General features: G+C 46.5%; 2 long non-coding RNA genes across 2 annotated transcripts in view; one reads left to right on the top strand and one right to left on the bottom strand.

Annotated features, from left to right (window-relative positions):
• Window positions 1–1210: 1210 nt before the first annotated feature.
• On the bottom strand, window positions 1211–22937 carry LOC149857558 (uncharacterized). Its single transcript, XR_016444307.1, has 3 exons — window positions 22923–22937; window positions 14284–14456; window positions 1211–1331 (listed from the first exon to the last, which is right to left on the bottom strand). It is a non-coding gene; the product is annotated as an uncharacterized LOC149857558 (long non-coding RNA).
• LOC149857557 (uncharacterized) overlaps window positions 1319–23414 on the top strand; it is a 35737-nt gene continuing 13641 nt past the window's right edge. The window contains exons 1-2 of the long non-coding RNA XR_016444305.1: window positions 1319–3660; window positions 10604–10655. This is a non-coding gene — a long non-coding RNA (uncharacterized LOC149857557). The remainder of the gene's footprint in view (window positions 3661–10603; window positions 10656–23414) is intronic.

The following is a 23414-nucleotide window of genomic DNA, read 5'->3' as shown; positions in this document are numbered from 1 at the left end:
GGTACAGCTGTGGTGCCTCCGGTGTAACAACGCTGGCAAGACGTAGGAGATAAAGATCACACAACACAGCCCGCACTATATCATCATGTTGTGCAGATAAAAATACACCTTTCACATTGGTTGTCTCTGTCCAGCTGGCTGCCTAGTGTATTTTGCCACGTACAAAACTCTGTTCCCCTCTCCCGCCAGCCTCTTCTGTCCCACCAGCACGAAGTTTTTTCGAGACAGTTTGTTCTTCTCCTCTCTTCTTAGCCCTTAGGTGGAAACGCTTCTGTTCAAAGCCATTTAGAGCAATCGCTTGCTCCGGGTTTTGTTTGTCAAATGTTTCAGTAACGCTGGAGGGAGTGGAGCTGGGGGGGGGGGGGGAAGAGCGGGGGCAGGACCAAAAAAACTATTTAGTCTTTCCCTAAGCAGGGATCCAAAGCCGGAGCCGCCAGGGAAGTTTCCGCGGACTGCTGGGCTCTTTCAGAGTGATTTACTTGCACTGAACATGTCCCAAAGTGCAAGCGTGACCGATGCCGAGCGCGCTCCAGGCTTGCCCCGCAAATAGGACTCGACAAAGTTAGGGCTCGTGCCTGTGACTAGAGGCAATCACGTTCAAAGCAATCCCTGGCCGCCCTTCACCTGAGCTCGCCTTGTCTTGCCCACCCTCCCACCCCCCTTTTCTTTGCTGTAATTTCTTCCTAATCTTCAATGATCTCCGGCTGCATCCGAGAGCAAAGCTGCCTACCTGGGCACGGAGCGTCGGGGCAGAGTCGGGATCTACCGCGCTCCGGTCTAAGCTGTTCCTGGATTGCCATCTGCTGGTGACCGCTGGCAAAGGCAGCTGGTTTTGTCTTGCCTGGGAAGAAGAGACCTCAGCCGGGGATTTGAGGACGACAATTCGCAATAAGGCTCACGGGTCTGTTCTTGTCGTTCCCTACGGCCACTTCTTCAGGTCCCCCACCCCCATCTTAGCATAGACCGGAGGTAGGGAATATCTCCACCAACTCGGGGGCACCCCTGAAAGATTTGCTTGCTTATTGGAGCCAACTTCAACTGGACTTAGTTAAGGGGAATTAGATGCAGAGGCTAATAACTGGCGTAGATACAAAATGAGCTGACATCGTTTGTCGCTCAGAAACCGGGCAGCTGGAGATGGCCTCTGCCCAGTCTGACAACCAGATCGCCGTGTAGGTCTATGTACAACACTGTCCTTTTCTTTCTTCTGGTTCAAGCGATCTTGTCCAGCTGCCGGCAGTCTCTAGGACTCGTTCACAAACTCGTGGAAATCAGCAGCGCGAGGCACAACGATTTCAGCGGAACCGGAGCAAAAGCCTCAGGTCTATGGACTGCAATGGCAACAACATTTGGGCCTTTATTTAACCGAACAATTATAGAAGGCATGTGTGGGCATGTGTGTGTGTGAGCACCCACGGAGTAGGAGGCAGTTTTACAAAATGGGAATTTTTCCCTTCTAAAAATGCCGAGGTTTATACAATGCACTTATACATACGTTTGTCTCATTAGTTACTTTTGTATTTGTGTGTTAACTTCCCTCTCTCTTTCTCTCTCTCACAGATCCCGGGCTTGAGGATTTTGTCCAATTATGGTTTTATTTGTTGGCTATTTACCACTCCCCGTTCTGCTGAACTCCTCTGCTTGAGAACCTGAAATGCTGCAACAAATGCTCGTTCCCAATCCACTGGTCAGCTTGCTGAAGTGGAACGGAGTCCACTAATATATGAGAACAAGGATATAAAAGCAGGAAGACATGCATCAACCTTCAGGGTAAACAATGGGGACTATATTGATTGCTTTTTAATATGCAGCGGTCACACAGTTGGCAAGAAATCCTGCCCAGTGAAAAGGACGTGAGCTCCTACTTCAGAACAGGGCACAAGCACCTACACGTTCAACTGAAAAACGGAGTCCCGGCCCCAAGCGCAAACTTCTGCAACAGTTGAGGGGCCTTTCGTGATGCAGACACCCTTCTGTTAGAGGAAAGGCTCTTCAAAGCTCAGTAGAGCTAGAAAATAAACTGCTGTCCTACTTTCCAACTGTCCCCAATTGTTCATCAGAAATTCCCATTGTCCCTTCTCAAGCTGGTGTGCACTCTCATTAAGGCTGTGAATTATGTGTGCGCGCGTGTGCACGCACCAATGGTGTTTTGCAGCCTTCCCAGAGATAAACATGTCTCTTTTCCGGGGAAGGTGATGCCTGGTTTACAGCAGTCTGAAAGATTTATGAAGGAGTTAAATCCTCAGAGTTTCATGTTAATTCTTCCAAAGGGGAGCTCGGGAGGAGGTGGGGGTGGGAATGATTGTCATGCAACCGAATAGCAGATCTTGCCACAAATGCTTAGTGAAGCTGTGTGAACAAAGCTTTGGGGGAATTCGCAACTAGATGGCCAGCAATTTTGCTGGAAGTAGAAGACTAGCTTTAGACGTATCAAAATAACCACTCTTAATTCCTCCCGTGCTGGGTTTTGATCCAAAATGACAATCTGGAAAGGAAAAGCAGAGCTATTCCTTACATTTGTTAATGTGTTATCTGAAGTCCCAATCACTTTATTTTCAGCTGGGATGGTGCAATGTACAAGACAAAGTGTCAGAAAATGTGAAGGCACATCTGCTTTTTCCACTTGGATAACTGCTATCCGTTTGGATAATGGACAGTCTGTACAGATCCGTAGGGGGGAAACTTTCGGACTAAGGGTTTTCACTAAAAGGAGACATGCGGATTTATCATTTATTTATTGAATTACAGCCTCCAGTGTTGTGGGTAATTGATTACTTGCTTGCTTTTCTTCTTTTGAAATGATAGTCTTTCCAGAAAAATTAAGGGAAAAGGGAAAACAATATATTTCAGTTTGCATAAATATATTTTCACACCAGTTAAATAGAGGAGCAAGTGGCTGATAGAACAAGTTAGTCCTAACACTGGACAGAATTTCAAATGTGGCTCAACTTTGGCAACTTAATCTTGACATAAGTGATCAGCTTGAGACTCTGTCGTATTATTTTGCCAGTGAATGCTGGGCAACCTTTTCAGAAGGCCCTAAGTGATTTAGGAGCCTGTGGTCTTTCCTTCGGATTTAAAAGTCATTCTCAATTGTGCATTCCTCCGTTTCTACTGTAGACTGCACTTCCCAGAGGCAGGAGCCCCTCGTTGTTCGTAGCTGGAACCTCAGCAAGGTTTGCAGTTGCACACCAATTCACACCACAGCCCTCCCTCCTGTTCCAGACTTTCTCACCCCCTCCCCATCAATCACTGACTGATCCTCCGCCTAGACCTGCACCAGTCCTCATGTTCCAGTCCTGGGGCTCTGTGACAGAACAAACTCTCACATGAGTGGAGAAAAAAACCTGCGGTGGGTGGTGGTTTTCACTTGAAAATGCCAACTAGGGTGCGGTCCTACAAACTGCAATTACCTATTAATCCTCTCATCAGAGGCTGCTACAAGAGGAAGGCACCTGGGATCTGTACGAGCCAGACTCAGCTCATTCTAAGGAGAGGAGAAGTTATATTTGGGAAGTTTAGCATAGTGCTACAGGGGGAAATGGTTTCAGAGAAGGGTAGAAGAAGCAGTTACCTTGGGGAAGAGAGACTGAGTTCAGAGCAAGTTAGGTGCAGGCTGGAACCTGCCTCTCTCCAGGAAGCTTTGGATTTGCCAGAGAGGTAAGAGAACCTGTGGGGAAAGAGAACTGAGGGTGGGGATGAGTTGACTGGATATATTTACATGTGAAAATTAGTGACTCTCAACTAGGGTGATGCCAGATCCTTTGAAGGGTGATGCAGAGTGTGAGGAGATAAACAGATAAGCTAAGCAGATAAACCACAAGCTCAGGTTAGTCTCTGTTTGGCCAACCCTCCACCCTGCACTTCTGCAAGGAGTTAAATAACGTAATATTATTAGTTACATTAAATATTGTATTAAAATTTAATTTAAAAACTAAATATTTGCTTTTCCAAACTAAATATAGTTTTTCAAATTGGGTGCCACTCAATTGACACTTGCCTCAGGCTCAGTAGGGGTGCCTCAAGTCCAAAAAGATTGAGAACTCCTGGTTTATATACTACACTCCTTATGGCTGCTTCTTCTCTTTCTTCATTCTTACATTAATAACTCCTGCAGTGTTTGCTTTCCTTACCCTGACCCACCAGTCAATGTGGGGGATAGGTCATATTGAATCAGGGATTCCTGATCATGGTGTTTCTTCTAGTAACTTTTGTCATATGGCTGAAGCTATGATAGACTTCCAAAGACACTTTGACAAGCAATTGGAGAGAAGTTTTTTGAACCCGGATCTCCAGGGCTATAACCCCAGTGACTAATTTACTCACACCTGCCTGCCATCCCTTCTCTTCCCTGATGTAACTCTCTGACATTTAGTAATATTCTTTTTTGCATGAAGTAGAAATTAATTTCATGGACACCAACCCTGACTTTTGCTCAAAGGCTTGGTGGTGCAGCCGCTGTACAAGGGAGATGTGGGGTTAGGTTGTGGTCACTTGGAATCCTACCAGAAACTAGATCTGAGCTCTGTAGCAAGCTACTTTATCACCCCTCTGGCATGTTCCAGTCAATGGGGATGTAATTGGGGATGTAATGGGGTCCTGTAGGAGAATGTGGGCAGGAGGACTGGCTAATCCAGTTGGAAGGATCAACGTTAGGGTTGCTTTCAGAATCATGGGAGGGAAATCCAAAAGCCTTTCTATGGTATCAGAGTAGAGAACCAGGAAAAAACACCTTTTTGTATCACATCCCTGGCTCATCTAAGAACTTACAGCAAAGATGAGTGTCTACACCACTTTACCAACATCTCCAACCTGCCATGCTCAATAGTCAGATTCTCAACAATCCCCTCCATGTTTTTTCCCACACCCCCTTGCAAATGGGAAACTTCCTGAAAAACGTGTGCACAGCTATGGCCATGTCTTATAGAACTACATAAGCTACTGTTCCGATTAACATCAGCCTGCCTATCCCGGCTAGGTTTGGTGGGTGATAGGCTGGGACTTTCCTCCTTGCTCTTACCACTCTTCACTTTCTCCAACCTCAAGAAACAGAACCTGTAAAACTAGATTTGACCTTCACCCTGTTAACTTGCTTGCATGCCATTTTCTCAGTCTCTTAGACTGTAGGTACTGTAGGGCAGGGATAGTTTTATTCATGTTATAGAGCACCTAGCACAATGGGGATCTGATTCTGACTGGGATCTCTGGGCAATCCATGGTGACTACCAAGAATGTAACCCGGTGGAAAACTGAAAATAAGGATGATTTTTATGGTTCCTTGGGGTAACTATTTTAAAGTTATCCAAGTGACTTAGGCCAAGTTTAATTTACTTTTGATGGATTTTAAGCTCTTGAAAACAGTTAAATGCTTCTGGAAAACATGCCCTTGATCTAATGCAATGTTTCATTCAAGTGTGAGATGGAAAGGGTTAGCTGGAAGGTGTGTGGAGCAGGAGATGGGCATCTATTTAAATGGTTTTCTAGAGTCCCAGATTTCAGTGAACTCTTAGCTCCTGCAGTTGTGAAAATCCATCAAAATGTGACCCGAGTACAACTTGTTCAGGTGCTGTCTACCTGGATTCGCACAGAGCTGGAGACAGAACAGCTTGGAGGAACAAGCTGTTCCATTCATGTCAATGGATGCTAGCTTGGATGGCAATGAAGAGACTTTAAATGTCATCACAGTTAATGACTTCACTGATCAGGAAACCCTGACAGACCTGATACAACGATCTACTGCTGCAGTCGTCCAAGCTTGTACGTGGGATGTAGGGTTGCTAAAGGCATGTATTTTAAGGTGGGCTGGCCTTTTGAGACTGTGGTGAAAGTTGGGGGCATGATAGGAGAGACTAAGCTGCCAGAAGTTTGAGGCAAACCTTCTCATGTAACCATTGGGAAATGTGTTTAATAGGAGTTCTCCTGTGGATATAGAGGGCTTGGGAACAGGTTCCCGGACAGAGCTTTCCATTACTTCCACAGCCGTGAAATGCACTGAATGCTTCTTAGTCCAGTTGCTAGCAGATAAGTAAGCACTCTTCTCACAGAAATTTATCTTGTAAGTGGCAGACTTTGTGGTTTGGCAGAGAGGCCAGGGTGATCACAATATTCCTCACCTTTACAAGGGGTATCTTGGGTCAGCATTTATATCTTACTGGTCTAGCTGTACAGGGAGCAACGTACCCAGTCTTGTTGCTATGCCAGCTGCCCATTTCAGGCAGCTAGCCAGGTTCTTGGTATCTGTCTTTTCCCTATTTACTGCAGTTAGTGGGTGTCTAACAATCATCCTTACCACAATCCGAAGAAGTAGGAAAGGCCAGCTGTAAAATGGGCCTGGGGTTCTGGGGCACAGGCTAAATATGGGGACTGGAGACCATTATTTTAGAACTGAACTATTCCAGCTACCCTATCAATGCAACCACCCTCTTCCTTATGGAATTCAATGAGGCTGACGGACAAAGGCAAAAGGTGTGATCCTGTGGTATGAGGAGGACACCAGGGAAATACTGAATGCATTGAACCTCCATGGACTCCACTTTGAACCCAAAATGCTCAGCACCTCGTGAAAGCAAATCTAAAGAGACTCCATTCCTTAAAACTGTCAATTTAGCAAGCTCCTTACGTAACAAGGCCCCCGTTCAGTAAAGCAGTTGCATCCCACTGTCTTTCAGGGTCTTTGGAGGTGGGTCACTAAATGGGAGTCTATAGGAGACTGCACACGTGGGGTTCAGTGTTTGGGGCAGAGACCTTTCCATGGGAATGGGGCCCACGCTGCTGTCCAGGCATCATTCTTCTGAGGTCTGAAGCTGTTTCCCTAAAGACACCAGATTTATTCCAAGTGAGTGTGAAACTCTTGTCCTATCTGAAGCAAGATGTTTGGAGGCTGGCTGAAATGCCTCCTTATTTCTAAAGCCCCCCAGATGTCCATTGGGCTGGATGGTCAGTGAAACAAGTTAGTCCGCAGTCAAAAGGCCTGAAATGTTTGAATACCAAGCAGCAGCAATACTGAGAGGATTGCATGTGTCAGTCAGTTCTTTCACTCCTTTTCATGTTACTTGCTTAAGCCTACTTTAACAAATCTAACTGTCTTAACAGGCTACCAGCTGACTAAGATGATCCAGTCCCCTTTTGTAATAGCCAGGGATTTTTGTGGTCCTTCACAGAGCCTGTTTGGAGGCTTTTATCAAATATGAGAGGCCTTAATGAGTTAGCGTCTTGGAGATCAAAGGCAGGGATATGACTGTTGTCCTGTCTCCTCTGCTCAGTCTGCTGTGACCCCCTGTATGGATCTGGTCATGGATGCTGATGTCTGCGATTTCAGAAGTGCAGAGGAAAAGAACCAAGTCTCCGCTGAGCAGACAGTAGTTAATTAGGCAAGAGGCAGAAGTGCCTGAGTGCATGGAAGGCTGTCTTGCCTCAAAGAAACAAAATAGCTGCCCCCAACCCCCTCCCCACAAAAAACCCAAACCAAAAAATCTCCAACTGACAACTCTGCATTTTTTTTCTATCCTCTTTTCCTAGTGCCGGAGAAGCTGCTCACAAAGTGGAAATTCCTGAAGAACAGGCCTATTGTCCTGTTTTTGGCTTGGAGAAAGCCATTTTCAGCTGAGAGCAGGTCACCCTAGAGACTGCTTCAGCTGGACCTCAGCATCTGCAGAAATGAATTAGGGGAGAGTGAAGCTACAGGGTTGGGGGCAGGGTGACTTTTACTTAAGCTGTCAGATCTGGCTGGTGAAACTGTCAGAGTGAGATTTTTTTTCATAAGAGCCAAAGTGACTTGGGTGACTTTTGCTGGATTTTGCACCCCTAAATTCTTTAGGCGCTCTTGATAATCTCACCCTAACCTTGAACCAACCAAACCCTTTGTGAGGCTCTGAAACGCAAGGTGAGCTTGATTTCTTTTCCTCCAGGTGGGTGGGGCTGCACTTCCACTAGAAACTAGGAGCATCAACCATCTTGGGTGAAGGGTATTCTGCTTATATGACTCTTCGGAGCAAAGGTCAAGAGCAGAGCTAATGTACCTCTATTCCAATGTAGCTTGAGGCCTAAACAACCAAATGTTCATCCAGGGATAATGAACGCTTGATTAAAACTTCACCTGAAGCAAAATGGAGGTGGTGTGGTTCAAGGTGTGAACACTGTTTTGAGTCCAAAGCATCTATTCAATTTCTGACACTGTGCTGGTGGCTTGCTGTCACAGTGGTCTCTTCTCCCCTTGGTTATTTGCTGCATTCGAGGTAGTAAATAAGGACACTATGCCTACAGGTGGCAGTATGGTACACTAGTGAAAGCAGTGGCCCAAGACTTAGAAAGTTTCTGTTCCTGACTTGGCAACTGACTTCTGACTTCAGCTTCCTGTGCCTCTTCCCCTGGGTATATAGATGAAGTTCTTTAGGGTTGTATCTGTTTTACAATGTGGTATACAGCAGCTGGCACAGTGGGGCTCTGGTCTCATTAAGGCCTTTAGTATTTCACAAGTAATACTAATTAGCCTTGGTATTTTACTTCACTCATCACTTCTCCCAGGTACTTGGAACTGAGACATGCCCCCTGCTTTTAACTTGCCCAGAAAAAGACCTGTTTTGAGATGAGAATCTGGCTGCGACAGTCATTCATTCATCACTTGCACACTAGACTATTGTGATTTACTATATCTTGGCAGAAGGTAGCCTGCTTCTTTCTTGGGCAATCTTCCCAGACCTCGCTGAATCATTTTGTGGGCTCCAAGTTTGTTTTGGTGCACGTTCAAAGCCTTGGTCTTACTCCTTAATCCACCGCGTTGGTCAGGAGCCTACTGGTATAGATTTACAGATCAAAGGCTGACAGGACACTGGGACTGTTTAGACTGACTGCATATCACAGGCCACTAAATTTATCCAATTTGCCCTCCATTGAGGGCAAACTTAACTTGCTTGGTTGGGCACATCCCAAACATAACAAACATAACTTGTTGGTTGGGTGCATCCCTGTCACTGATGAGACAATTCCAACAGATGGAGCATCCCTCGCTTCCCTTGGTAGCTTGCTCTAGTGACTGTCCTCACTCACAGTGCTTATTTCTTCTTGGGATGTGTCTGATTCAGCTTCCTGCCATGGGTTCTTGCGCTTTTTTGACTAAATTTAGAGAGCCCTTTAGGATTTGATCTTTTATCAGTATGGTATCAAGATCTCATTTACACTATACTGCCAGAAGCTTCTGATGTCAGTGCAGTTATGACGAGGCGCTTTGAGTGACTTCTTTACAGCAGCTGCATGGGCAGGCAGTGAAGTGCATTCTGGGAAGACACCAGGGAGACCACAGTGGGCAGCAGCAGACTCCTTCTTTCAGTCAGAGAAGTGGTGAAACTGCTGGCAGAATGAGAAGGGTATGCTGCTGCAGGGGAGCATAGGTGTAGATGCAGGATGCCTTTCCAAGGTCTTGCTGACCAGTGACATAGGTACAGGTTTCTAGGTCTGTTACTACAAGACTTCTCTGCCACTGAATTGTGGCTCTACTGTATCCTTTCCAGTTCATCCGCATTCTCTCTTAACATATGGACAACAGGAGTGTGTACAGTACTCTTGGGTTGGCTGTCATTGCTGCCAGCAGGGAAAAGCACCTTGCTATTCTTTTACATACAAGGATCACATTAGGGATTGGCCACAGAATGGCATGAAAAGCTTAGCTCAGTGGTCTGTTCATTCTGGCCACATAGATGTTGACTGGGCTAGTAACTCTCACCAATTAAAGGTGCAATATTTTTATGTTGGGATTGGATTTCCTAAGACAACTTAGGTGTCTAGATACCTTTATTTTGTGTGTGTTTGTACTTTGAGGGGGTGGGAGGGCAGAATTCCATCAGGACATTTTCAGTCTCCTGCCCATTGCGTACTCTCTCATGTCGGTAAAATGTGACTACAAAAACAAATGTAAAAGCTATCTTGATTTGATAGCATTTTAGACCTCCCTATCACTTGCTCTGTAAATGGCAGCATGAGTTGTGGGGTGAGTCGGGCCCACTGTTTTCTCTTCTATACACACGAAGGAGAAAGCCTTCTGGAGATCTTGGCTTAAATGAATCAGTCTGAGAAAAGACTTAAACTTCCTGTAAACTCCTATCATCCTCAGATCAAATGTAACAGGTATGCTACAAGCAACAGCCGTAGAGAAAATGGTCTTTGATGTGGATCTCCCAAATTAATGTGCCAATAGAAAACAAGCTGTTGAACATTCATTGCATTATACTTGAATGTCTGCTGCTGAGCAGCTCCAACATGCTTGTGGCAGACTCTAAGTAGTAAATACAAATGGCTTAGAGTCTGCCTTATGTGAATGTTTCCTATTACTCATCGCAACACCCCTTTTCAGGTAGATAAGAATCAGAAGGAGAAGCTGGATGGGCAGAGGCCCAGATATAGTGGAGTGCCTAAGTAATTGAAATAAGACCTTTTAAGAAACAAAGGTAGAAATTACCTAACTTGACCATGACCACCTAGGTGGGCTTACATTTTTAGCTTTCTGATTCCCAGTCTGGTGTTTTGGTGCTAAGACCAACCATATTGCATTTCAACATCCGGCTAAATGAAATCATGTCCGCTTTTCTCTACTGTGTGTTTGTGTGTAAAGGGATTTCCAGGATGAATAGACTGTTGCTGGTTTTGAGAAACTTGGCCTTGTGGTAAGTAGACTGCCTAATTTTTTATCCCTTTATAGTAGATGTGATGGCCACCATCTGAACTGGAAACCACTAGAGCTAAAAAGCACAAGTTTTCTACAGGTGTGAGATAAGGTTCTTGAGCTACCGGTTACAGGGCCACAGCTTCTGTGAACTCCCCACAGAAGAGGACCATCAGATCCCACCGGTGATAAGTGCACACCTGCCTTCTCAAATAGATCAGGATTGACCAAAAAAAGATCCATGACATGAGACCATTCAAGGTAGTGTTTCCAGCACTTCCAATGCCTTTGTAATTTCAAAACTGTCTAGGTCTGATTAGTTCTTCAGAGCAGAGAGAAACCATGATTCCCATGGCAGCTGTGTATGTATACAACTCTGGTTTGCTAAATACTGCCTGCTTTCTCATTTGACAACCACTTGTTTTAATGCTTCCAAGGTCAATAGCTGTGGTTATTTTAAAGTAAAGTATGAAGTATATGTGGATGTCTGTAAAGTTAAAGGAATGGGATGAAAAACTGGGCCACTAGATGGCTCTAATGAGAAATGCCTGTTAATATGCCAATAGGCATAAGATTATTCTGGCACTAAGGACTCTCTTCCTAAACTCTAAGCTTTCTTTGATTCACAGAAATCCTTGGCTGATGCCCTACAGACTCAGAGCTGCTTTACATTCCTGAATGATAGCAGCTCCCTGTACCAAAGGAGGCCTACATGTTAGAGAAGTTTCATAGTTTCATAGTCTGTAGGGTCTGAAAATACCTGAGCAGATCATCAAGTGTGACCCCCTGCCATGGCAGGAAAAAGTACAGGGGTCAAATGACCCCAGCAAGGTAACGACCCCAGCAAGGTCAAGCTGAAACAGCAGCAAAGCAAGGATGACAATGGAGGGGAGGTAAAGAAAGAGGAGTGTCTTTAAGAGCATGAGGGTCTATGCCAGAACAGCACTGCAGTCTGTCATGAGTAACACCATTTGTGTTAAACAGTCAATGCATCTTAGAAATGGGCTGAGAGAGCAAACAAATGGGCCAAGAGAGTCAGAAGTGTCTTAAAGCAACTCTTCTTGTAAATGCTTAACAATGAAAGGGTTGAGTTTGGAGACTGATCTGCTTTTTCCTGTGGTAAAAAGTACCATTAATCTTCCCTTTCCTTTCAGGATACAGAAAGGAAAAAGTTAAAGCCTTGGAAATATGAAATATTAAGTTAGTACTTTTAACAATATTCCTTATAGCCTTTACCTTCATCTGTAAAAGTTTTATAAGGGGAAAGTGCCATGTTTTAGATGGCAGCTCTGTCCTTGAGATTTGAAGCTTGCTATTACTTGTAGCTGGAAAAGAAAAGAAGACAAACATAAAAGGGAAATGAAAGAAGAATAAAGCTAGAAATGTGGCTTCTGTTTCTGGTGCTAACCTTTACTCACAGCCTCACAGCTTGGGCAGCACTGTCACAGCGCATGTGCTTATCAGCAGAGATCCTGATTTTCTCTGATTTAAAAACATCCCCAATTTTTTGGTTCAAAAAAAAGTAACCCCAATCAACATTTTTCTGTTATTTAAAGGAAGCACCGTATAGATAGATAGATAGATAGATAACTTGTTAAACTGAACATTGGGTTGTTATTTTTTCTTTTTAAATCAGAGAAAACCAGGATCCCTGCTTATCAGCTTTCCAGAGATTGGGCCATATTTACCAGTGTCGGTAGTGGGTTCCCAGTGATGTTGCTAAAAAAATGCAAACTGGGCAGATAAGGCTGTACACAAAGGACAAAAGGAGAGGAATGGAGAAAGAAGGTAGATGGGGATGAAAAATAACTTGGGGCAGTGGGGTGAGAGCAGGAACCCAAATCTCTAATTCTAGGTGCTGTTAGCTCAAATGGGTGGAAATAAACAAATTGCAGCCTCACTCCCTGGAGCTATTCTGCCTCCTTAGAAATCTCAAATCCACTGTTCCAGAAGGAGAAAAAAAGAAGGCAAGCTCTCTAGCCAAATGGTTAGGGCACTTGTCTGCAAGGATGGGGAGTACTGAATTTCCATCCTTGCCTGGAGGACTCTACCTCTAAATTGCATAAAAAGTCACGGGGGCAGAGATCTGGAACCCAGGTGAGAGCCCTACCTGGGGTGTCACAGTCTTGCTTGTCCAGGCCTAAAACAACTCAACCTTTTCTGCACCATGGCAGAGTTTCAACGGGAGCAGCACACACTGTCCTCACCACAGAACCCATATAGCTTACTGGATGGGAGGCAAATTCTCGGGAATGTGGGAGACGGGAAGTGAATCACCTCAGGTAGAGAAGGGAGCAGCCACCAAGGCTGGCCATGACTTCCTCCTTTAACAGAAAGGTGGCACCGGGCCTGTCTTATAAGAGGACGCGGCAGTTATTGGAACTCGGTTTGTACTCTGACAGCACCTCAGCTGAAGTAGGCAGAGGAATCCCAAGTTTCTGGGCCCTCATGGGGCAGGCACCAAATGGTTTAGTCCCCTCATGAGTGAAACATTTCTGGGTATGTGCAGGAGCTGATGTCTGGAAAGTTTTAATATTAAAACCAGGCTCTTCTAAGGCTTAGATGCTCCTAGTGTTGGGAAGCAGTGCAATGTTGGCTGTAGGGATAATACTGGACTCTGTTCTTTGCTACTTAAGCCCTTCTTTAAGACCTGGCCTGTAGCTCAGAGCCTTCAGGATTCCCTGGGTTGGCATTCAAACCTGAATCTAGATCTAGAGCAAACCACAGACAGTAAAAAGCTATGTGACCACAAATCTGGCACCGTGTCTAGTATGGCTTCCTTTGAAGTTAATAGATTTATTCAGCTTTAAAATAACCAGGAACTCCTGGACCAGAAGAACAATTATTTTTAAGTATCCTTTCTGGTGTATTTGCAATGGCATTTAAGAGGGAGTGACAAGGTCAATATGCTTGCATTCAAACAGTAGCTCAAATTTGTATGGGAATAAGAAATGGGGCCAGTGGGAAATTGCCACTTATCCATTCATGGAATCTGATGAAGTAGATTGTTGCCTACAAATCTCATGCCTTTCTAAACCTTTTAAGACCTTTAAGTTTTTAAGGGCATTTTTACACATGCTCTGGAGATGGGAGAGGGGGGGCACTCTAATTAAAGCACCCACAGCATCTCGCGTATCAGCATGCCCACACTTCAAAATGGCAATGGGGGCACTTTAACTAAAAGTTATTGAATGAGCTTCTGTTAAAGTGCCACCGCCACCATTTTGAAGCATGGGGATGCTGATACATGGGATTCGGAGGCTGTCTGGAGCATGCCAATTAGCACGCTCCAGCAGACTAGATGAATTAAGTCTTGCCTTGCCAGCATGATCAATAAAAGATTTTTTCTTTACATCTTCTGACTTAAAAATACTGGGCCAAATCCTCAGCTGGTGTCAATCAGTATGGCTCTCTTCACATCAGCGTAATTGAGCCAGCTGAATGTTAGCTGAGATGAGGTCTTCAGCAGTGTTTGAACTGACCCCAGTGAGGAAGTAAATAAATAGTTATCAGAGTATGGATCTGAGGACCAGTCCAGAGTAAGCTGAAGCACAGACATTCGTTTATAAGGAACAGAGACATTTTGTTTCATGATTTTTTTTTTTTAACGGTAAAACATCTGAGTTCACCTCCACTTTCCTGTGTTGTTCTTCCTCAATACACAAAGGCCTTCTTTAGTCTCTGGTTAAGAAAGGCTGAGATGAGACTTCCTCCAAATCCTCCCCAACTGCCATCCAAATAGAAGAAGGTTCTCCATAGCAGATGACAGGCAGCCTTGTGTCACTCAGAGGATCACTGCAACCTGGGAGAAATCCAATGGGCTTTTTAGCCCTTAAGTATTCTGAGGCAAACCTTGATCTAGCTAAAATGCATTGCTACAAAGCTCAAGCGCGGAGGAGGAAGCCATTAACTGCAGCAAATGAGCTTATTCCATCTTTGAACAGGGGATAAGCTCATGGTGCAGAACATGTTTTTTCTTGACAAATGATGGAGCCCTGTATCAGGTGCTGACTGCTAGTGACTGAATCCCAAGTAAAGAAAAGGTGCCTAACTGACTTTGAGCATCCAAGGGCAGAATCTATTTTCTAAGCAGCAATGGAGCTTCCCCACCAGATCTGTGTCTTTGCCTTGCGGACATCTTAAACAGTCAATGCACATATCCTGCAACTTTCCAAAGGGTCTTTTCTCCTTCTTATAGTTTCATAGTTTCTAGGGTCGGAAGGGACCTGAGTAGATCATCTAGTCTGACCCCCTGCCCTGGCAGGAAAGAGTACTGGGGTCAAACGACCCCAGCAAGGTGTTCATCTAGCCTCCTCTTAAACACCCCCAGGGTAGAGGCCAGCACCACTTCTCTTGGAAGTTGGTTCCAGACCCTAGCCACCCTGACCGTGACGTAGCGCCTCCTGATATCTAGCCTAAACCTACCCTCTGCCAGCTTGTGACCGTTATTCCTGGTCACTCCTGGCAGTGCTTGGGGGAACAGTGACTCCCCCAGTGCCTGCTGGTCCCCTCTGACTAGTTTGTAACAAGCCACTAGATCCCCCCTCAGCCTTCTCTTTTGGAGGCTGAACAGGTTCAGGTCCCGCAGCCTCTCCTCATAAGGCCTGCCCTGCTGCCCCCCGATCATGCGAGTGGCCCTCCTCTGGACCCTCTCCATGCTGTCCACATCCCTCTTGAAGTGCGGCGCCCAGAACTAGACGCAGTACTCCAGCTGCGGCCTGACCAGTGCCGCATAGAGGGGGAGGATCACCTCCTTGGGCTTGCTCGAGATGCATCTGTGGATGCCTGACAAGGTGCGGTTGACCTTCCTGACTGCCTCCCCACACTGCCGGCCCATGTTCATCTTGGAGTCAATGATGACCCCCAGATCCCTTTCCGCCTCCATGCTGACAAGAGGGGAGTTCCCTAACCTGTAGGTATGGTGCCGGTTGTTCCTCCCCAGGTGCATCACCTTGCACTTGTCAGTGTTGAATCCCATCCTATTCTCATCCACCCACCCCTGTAACCTGTCTAGGTCCGACTGTAGCCTATTGCTCCCTTCTAGAGTGCCCACATCCCCCCACATTTTAATGTCATCAGCAAATTTGAACAGGGTGCTTTTTACCCCCTCCTCCAAGTCGCTGATGAAGATGTTGAACAGTTTGGGCCTGAGGATGGAGCCCTGGGAGACTCCACTACCTACATCCCTCCGGGCTGAAAATGACCCATCCACCACCACTCTCTGGGTGCGGCCCTCCAGTCAGTTGGCAACCCAATTGACTGTGTGGGTGTCGACACCACAGTCCCCCAGTTTCTTAATGAGAACAGGGTGAGAGACAGTGTCGAAGGCCTTCCGGAAGTCCAGGAAGACTATGTCCACTGCTACCCCTGCATCTAATGAGTGATTATCTGGTCATAGAAGGCCACCAGGTTGGTCTGACAGGATAGAACCCATGTTGGTTGCCACTGATGAACCCATGTTGGTTGCCCCCAAGCATGCAGTCCCCTGCTGGCCCCTCATGGATGTGTGCCAGCATAATTTTCTCAAACAGCTTGCTTAGGATCGAAGTAGGGCTAACTGGCCTATAGTTTCCTGGGTCCTCCTTCTTCCCCTTTTTGAAGATGGGAACCACATTGGCCCTCTTCCAGTCCTCTGGCACCACACCAGAGCACCACGAGTGCTCATAAAGCCACGCCAGGGGTCCTGCAATGACCTCAGCCAATTCCTTTCGTACTCTAGGGTGGAGATCTTGATGCCCTTTTGTCTTCTATTTGCCATTACTGAGAAGAGAGAGCAAAAGTGAGACCTTTGAAAGGACCTGTATAGGGCATAAGGGCCCTTCTTTAAATAAAACAGCTGTCAAAGTTTTCTGGGTTAGGGAGCCAAACTTAAAAGCTCCTCTTTCTGAGGGAGAATGCCACAATATTGGGGCTATAACTGCTGATCTTCAAAGGACTCGAGGTCAATAACTAATTAGTCTCCCAACACAGAGAGATATTATTAACTACACTAAGTAGGTGAGGAAGCCAGACAGAAAGATGACCAACCCCTGAAGCAAATTTACTGATGCAGAGGGACAACGGTTGACATAAGGGTGGGGTAAAGCAGTCTTTTCTCCATCCCTAGGGACTTGGAGCAGGTAGAAGCAAGAAGCAGTGCTCTATAGTTTACAATTTGTGTTACAGTAATGACTTGGGCCTCTGGTCTCAGATGGGGCTCTTGTACTAGGCTCTGTGTCTATGTAATGTGAGAGAAATGTGTAATTGGACAAGGAATTCCCACTATTAGGTGAAACCTATTAGTAGAGGTCATGACAACAGGCCCAAACCCTCAGGACATTCTGCTTTTGCCTTCTATGCGTGTGTCCAGATGAGCATGCACGAGCACCTCAAACCCCTTTGAGATGCTGCAAGACACACGCTGTGAACAAAAAAATGTTCCTCACACTGCAAATTTGCAGCATGGGCTCAAAATTTGATACCTGGAATCCAGGTATCAAAAAATATCCTAAGGAAAAAAAATGGGGCAGGGCACAGTCCCAGACAACTGGTGCTTGGGTCCTCCATAGAGATGCTCTGGTAGCCAGCCAGTGTCTCTATGGCTGGCTCTTGCCCTGGGGCTGAAGCGTGCTGCCTGCCAAGGCTCTGTGCTATGTAAGTAGGGGGTGGTGGAACTGGTGGAGAGAGGGGACCATGGGGGGGCACCTCCCTCACTCTCCCAGCTCCCCCCTTGCTCCTTTCCCCACCCCCACCCCCCATACAGCCCATATTCACTGGCTGTAGCAGCGGCCATTGGGGCTGCTCAGGGCCACATGGCACAGCCCTCTGGGGCAGTGGAGGGCAGCAGGGGTTGGCTCCAGACATCTGGCACCTGCCCTGCCACTCCTGCATTGTGCAGGTGGAGCCTAGCTGGGTAGGGTGCCATGGGCTGTCTGGCAGCTGGGGCTCGCTCAGGGTGAGTGGCATCAGGCCCCAGGTGACATCCGCAGCACCCCAAGGTGCCAGTGTGTGGCATCCTGCCAAGCCAGGCTGCACCCGCGCAATGTGGCAACAGCAGCAGCATGGGTGCCAGACATCTGGGGCTGAGCTCTGCTGCCCTGTGCCGTGTGGTGGGGGGCTGTGCCATGAGGCCCTGAGCTCCCTGATCACTGCTGCTGCTGTTGGTAAGCTGCAGGTTGTGTGGGAGGCTGGAGCCTGGTGAGGGAGCGATTGAGGGGAGGGGGCAGGAGCTGAGCAGGGAAGCAATCAAGAAGCCGGATCCAAGCAGGGGAATCCCTGAATAGTCTCCAGCCTCCTGCTTGTTCCCCTGTTTGTTACCAGCCTCCCAAGGCTGGAGATAAGCAGGGGGCCAGTGGGGGGCTGGGGTCGGGCAGAGGAGGGACTCTGGGCCTGCGGTGGGTGCTGTGGGGGGGGTGTTGGACCCTGCAGGCAGAGCAGTCCATGTGATGTGGGGGGGGCTGTACCCTGTGGGGGGCAGGGGACCCACCCCTCCTAGGCAGCCCCCCTTCAGTCCCCCCCACAACACCTACCCACACACTGACTCGCATCCCTCCACACCCACCCATATACCACCCACAGGTGCTGGCCCCAGGCTCTAGCTCTTCCTGGCTGCAGATCCAAGAGGAGCTGGGCAGGGTTATTTTGCCCCAAGTGGCACAATTTGCCCCACAACAAAGTGCATGTCTGGGCACGTGCACTGAAGCAAAAAGCCCCATCTCAAATTTGTGTCGCTTCTATTTGAGCTGTTGCAAGTGCACGTGCCTGTATGTATGGACATGCCCTATGATGGTAAAATTCTTCTATTCACATAATGTTCCAGTTGTGAATATCTGTATAAATGAAAGGACCATAATTCCCTACAAAACTAAATTACCAGAAGTAACTCCTCTTGTATTGACCAAGGGAGGGGATTTGTGGAGTTCTGTCTCAGCTATTTAATGCATTGGCTCTTACAACTAAGGAGAAAGCTAGGACATTTTATACTAATGTATGCAAGTCAGAAATTTCTGTCCTCAGTTGCACCTTGGATTTCAATTATAGTAAAGTCATTGAAATCCTTTCCATCTACCTTCTTCATTGCTCCTGACAGATTATATGTACCTATCTCAGTTCATCATGTCATCTGCATGCATCACCCTGAAACTAGGGATAATATTGATTTATTTCAAAATAAATCAATGTACGTAATGGGAACAAACTTGAAAAGAGGTCAGATCTAGGTAGACCAAAAGAAGACGGTGCTTTTTCACCATTATGAATTTAAACTTTTCATCAAAAACCCAAACACTAAAAAAAATGGCATCAGAAAACATTTTTTCCCCTCTACTGGAAAACCAAAAATGTGAAAATCAAATTTCAAGGAAAACTGATGCTATTCATTGCATTTCTCCCTTTATTGAAAATACAATTTCCTGTTTAAATAAATGTTTTGATAGAATTTTTTTTGCCAGTCCTGCTGCATGGTTGAGAACTGAGCACCTTCTTAAAACCTGATCCTTATTTAGAAATCTAAAGGGTTGCTGTGTTTGCTTAAAAATCTGTCTTTGGGTGTTGGAGATGAACACATACAAACTTTACCATGACATCCGGAAGTTGGATGTGGGGAAGTATAGAATATTCAAAAATTATTGTATCAGTGTGGGGAGGGTTATAGTTATCATTGTGTTCTTGACTAGAGGGTTATATGTCCTGTTGAAAAGGGAACTCCTGAGCTGTATTGTGACCTCTTAAAATTACTGTTGGCAATGACAGACCTGTGAAAATTTTTACCTTGGAGTGTGAAAATTAGTGTACACTGTTTTCTTCTGATGCAAGAGGCCAGATAAATAAAGAGCCAAATGGTGGAAAGAAATCTGAGAGGAGACCACATTTGTACCATGTCTAAAACCAAGAAATTTTGAGTTTCCTACCTATGCAGCCTCTATCAGGAAGAAAAGTAACCATCTGGAATGCATGTGTAGAAGGTTTTTGTATTGTTTTATATGTTTTCTCTGCAATACTTTTGACCTGTGTGAATAGTATTGTATTTTTAAAATGTAGCTGGGCACTGGTCAACCACTGACTTGCAGAGAATAGGTCTGTGGATGCTGGACTAAGTTCAGCTGTGCTGGAATAATTACAGCAGACTGCAGGGGAATTGTAGTCTAGAGACCTGGTCTGCAGAGCAGGGAACCAGATGCTCCCATCCAAGAAAGGTGGTTGCTGGGGGTCCCGGAAGTGGGGTGCCCATTAGGCCTGTGCAAAGTGGCTAGTATTTGCTTTGGATTTGGTCAATTCGGGGGACAGTGATTCGATTCGGTTATTTGAATCACTGTCCCGAATCGATTCAGTTGAATCTGAGAATCTCTGAATCACACAGGCTGCATCCCCCACCCATTCTCCCAGCCCCGGCAATGACTGCCCTGCCCGCACCAGTTCCTGGCACTCTGGGGGAAAAAAAGCCCCGACTCACGGTGTGCTGCCAGCCAGGGGGCAATCCCTGCTGCTCCATGCTGCATGGGGGGCTCTGCCACAAGCCCTCCAACAGCCACCCACTCTCCCAGCCCCACCCCTCCACATGGCCGCCTCACTTGCCCAAGCTCCTGGCCCTTTAAGAAAAAAATCCCTCAAACTCACCGGTTCCTGCCCTATGGGGGGTGATCCCCACTGGCCCCCACTGCCCTGTGCCATGTGGGGGGCCAGAGCTGAGGCAGGTGGGGCAGCCATGGGGCAGGGCTGGGACAGTGGGAAGGGGGCTCAGGGGGCCTCTTGCAGAGCCCCCTCATGCAGTGGGGGGCAGCAAGGATCACCCCCCCTCCTGGCAGTACCCAATGAGTTGGGGCTATTTTTTAAAGGGCCGGGAGCTGGGGCTGGGCAGGGCAGCCATGGTGGGAGAGTGGGCAGGGGTCAGCTGAGCTGGGGAAGCAGGCAGGAGATGAGGACTGGCAGGTGTCTCCCCATGGCCCTCCCGCCCTCCCCCACCCCCTACTTACGAGCTCCAAGTCCAGCTCCCTGCTGCAGCGGGAGGGGACTACCCGAATCATCAAAACTCTCTGAATCTTTTTCCAAATCAATTTGGAGAGCTTCAGATTGATTCAGACCTTTTTACCGGTCCCCTGATTTGATTTAGATTTGGAGATTCAGCCACCAAATTGGGCTGAATCTCCCTCGAATCAAATCACCACCTGAAGCTTTGCACAGCTGTAGTGACCATGAGGAAGCTGTAAAGGGGCAGAAGTATAACTAGCCCTGAAAACACAATGATGTCTCTTGCAAAACTAGTTTTGGCCATTTTGAAACTGGTTTAAGATAAACCTGGTTGAATGTAGTATCAAACTTAGCTGATTTGGGTCAAACCAGTTTATGAAACTTCTGTCCCAGGACCCCTTCCTGATTCAAGTTAAATCATAGTCCCCCAACACTCTTTGCAGCCCTGGGCTGGGCTGGGCTGTGATGTCTGCTCCAGAGAGCAGGGCTGGCCCTATCTACTGCTACTGTTCTTCAGGATCACAACTGATCTCTGCTACTTAAGATAGAGACCCCAGGTTCAAATCCTGGTGAAAACTTGTAACAGGGCCAATTAAGCACCCACAGGAGCTAGTGGCCAAAATAAGGCATATTTTGGTCTTACAGAAATACATGCAAGAGTCCAAGACTAGAGCACCATGAGTTAAAGCAACATAATGAAGGTACTAGAGGCCCTACAGAACAGGTTCAACTCAACTCTGTGAAGTTATCACTGCTTCACTCTCATTTATACCTTTCTGAACTTATCAGTTATCTTCTTCTTAATCTTCATTCTACTGAAGCACCAGACAAAAAGCCAAAGCTAACTCAGTTGCCACTGTGAAAAACTAATGGTAGGCATTGAACTGCTTCAAGAAACAGTTCACTGCGGGCAACAGGCTAGAACTTGTTTCTTGTCTTCTCCCAGCTCCCACCATCCTCCATATGCTGTACCCAGACTCAGTTCTAGCTATCCACAAATGTTCTGGGACTCAGCATCATGAGCTCCCATACCTACTGGTTGCAGTTCAAGGGCACTGGTCCCTGAGAGCTCTCACATCCTCCAAGTCCTGTGCCGGACTTTGGTTCCCATGAGCTCCCATATTTTGAAATTGTGCTGCACTTTGGCTTCCTAGCAGACCCCAACAATGTTACCTCAAAAACTACATGAGTTCCAGACCCTGGTGGGTGGAAAGGGAAAGCACATGAATTTGTTACATCACTGGTGACAATGCCAGGTGCTGAATTATCCCCAGGGATTGCTGCAGCTGGGCAAGAGCTGGAGAGAATACAAAAAATACAGTGTAGGAAGGGAAATGCCACCCAACTGCAACATTTAAGGGGTGACATGAGCTTCCTCTCACAACATGGGAAAATGACTGGAACATTCAAATAGTCTTCTGAGCCCCATGAAGCAATGAAATACTCAAAGAAAGAGCTGTGAGAGTTCATAAAATAGGGATGGATGCTACCTTCTCAGAATCCGACTGAAGGGCTCATACTAATTTCTAAACATGTTTAGGAAACATGTTACCCTGTGAATTCTTTGCATGGCTTTGCCCATAACTGGTTTTCCACCCAGATAAGGCAGAAAGCCAACATGGGGCAGCCTGAAAGGATGACATCAGAATTATATCTTCTTTATATATCTGATATCATAAACAAGACAATCCCTGCCTAGAAGGGATTATAATCTAAACCTGCACAGATGGGGAAGGCCTAACATTCAATGGTGGGAGGGGAACTACAATAACAGTAATAAGATCATGTCATTGCTTACAATTACGTTTTGGGGTTGTGCTTTCTTTGTATTAAGGTTGCCCATAATCATATTGTTGAAAGGGATGAAATGTGAGGAAAATGTGAGAAAAGAGTGGAGAGGCTGATGGCTTGGGACTCAGCATGCGGAACTGGAGGCAGCAAAAGGAAAGAGTTGACACTGTGGCTAAGTACAGGCAGTCAAAAAGCCCAAGGCTGAATTGCTTCAGTCTTTTCAGGTTAGCTTACGCTGCAGAGATTAAACTGATAAACAAGTGAACACACAATCACTTTTGATTCATGAAATGCAGCCATATGCTTGCAGTGGCTCAAACCAGAAGCTGGGGAGGGAAGAGAGAAGCCCTCTGAGACTTCTTCCCACTCCCTGCTGGAACAGAGAGGGTATGGGCAGGCCCCAGCCTGTGTTCCACCTGGGCAGGGTGGGGAGGGCGGGGGAGGTAGTGGCACTGAATTCATAAAAGCTTGAACAAGAACAATTCTTCCTCTGAAGAACTATAAACACAGTGTGGGCTGTGTGTTCACTTACTCTTTCTGCTGCCCCGGAGGTCTCTGGGATTTGCAGTCCGGAACCGTAACAGGATTCTGCTCATCACTTCTTCCTGCTTCCAGGTGCCTCTGGTATTTGTAGTCCACAGTTGCAGCCAACAGGACAGCTCCATACTGAGAGGGTAGGGAGTTTACCCTCCCTCTGCCCCTGGTCCTAGACCACAGCTGTAAGAGTTCATAAACTCTTTGTAGCGCTTTCTCTCTAGAAATGGACATGCAATGTATTACAAAGTCACCAAACCAGTCCTTCATAGAAGTACAGTGTGTTCTGATGTAGTTTCTATCTCTAGGTCTCTCTGCCAATGTATTATGTCCCCACCACTGGTATTTGATTAGTATTGCAAGTATCAAACAGGTTCAGGCTATGGTCATGTGGCTGCCATGGTTTGGATGACTATTGAAGTATTTTCTCGGGCCAGGTTTGGTTAATGCGTAGTGTGATTTAGAACTGTTGGAGTTGTACTGCTGTACA

This window comes from Crocodylus siamensis, chromosome 9, assembly GCF_052110815.1.
Source record: "Crocodylus siamensis isolate JL-2025a chromosome 9, ASM5211081v1, whole genome shotgun sequence".
NCBI lineage: Eukaryota > Metazoa > Chordata > Crocodylia > Crocodylidae > Crocodylus > Crocodylus siamensis.
This window is presented reverse-complemented; position numbering and strand designations above follow the sequence as displayed.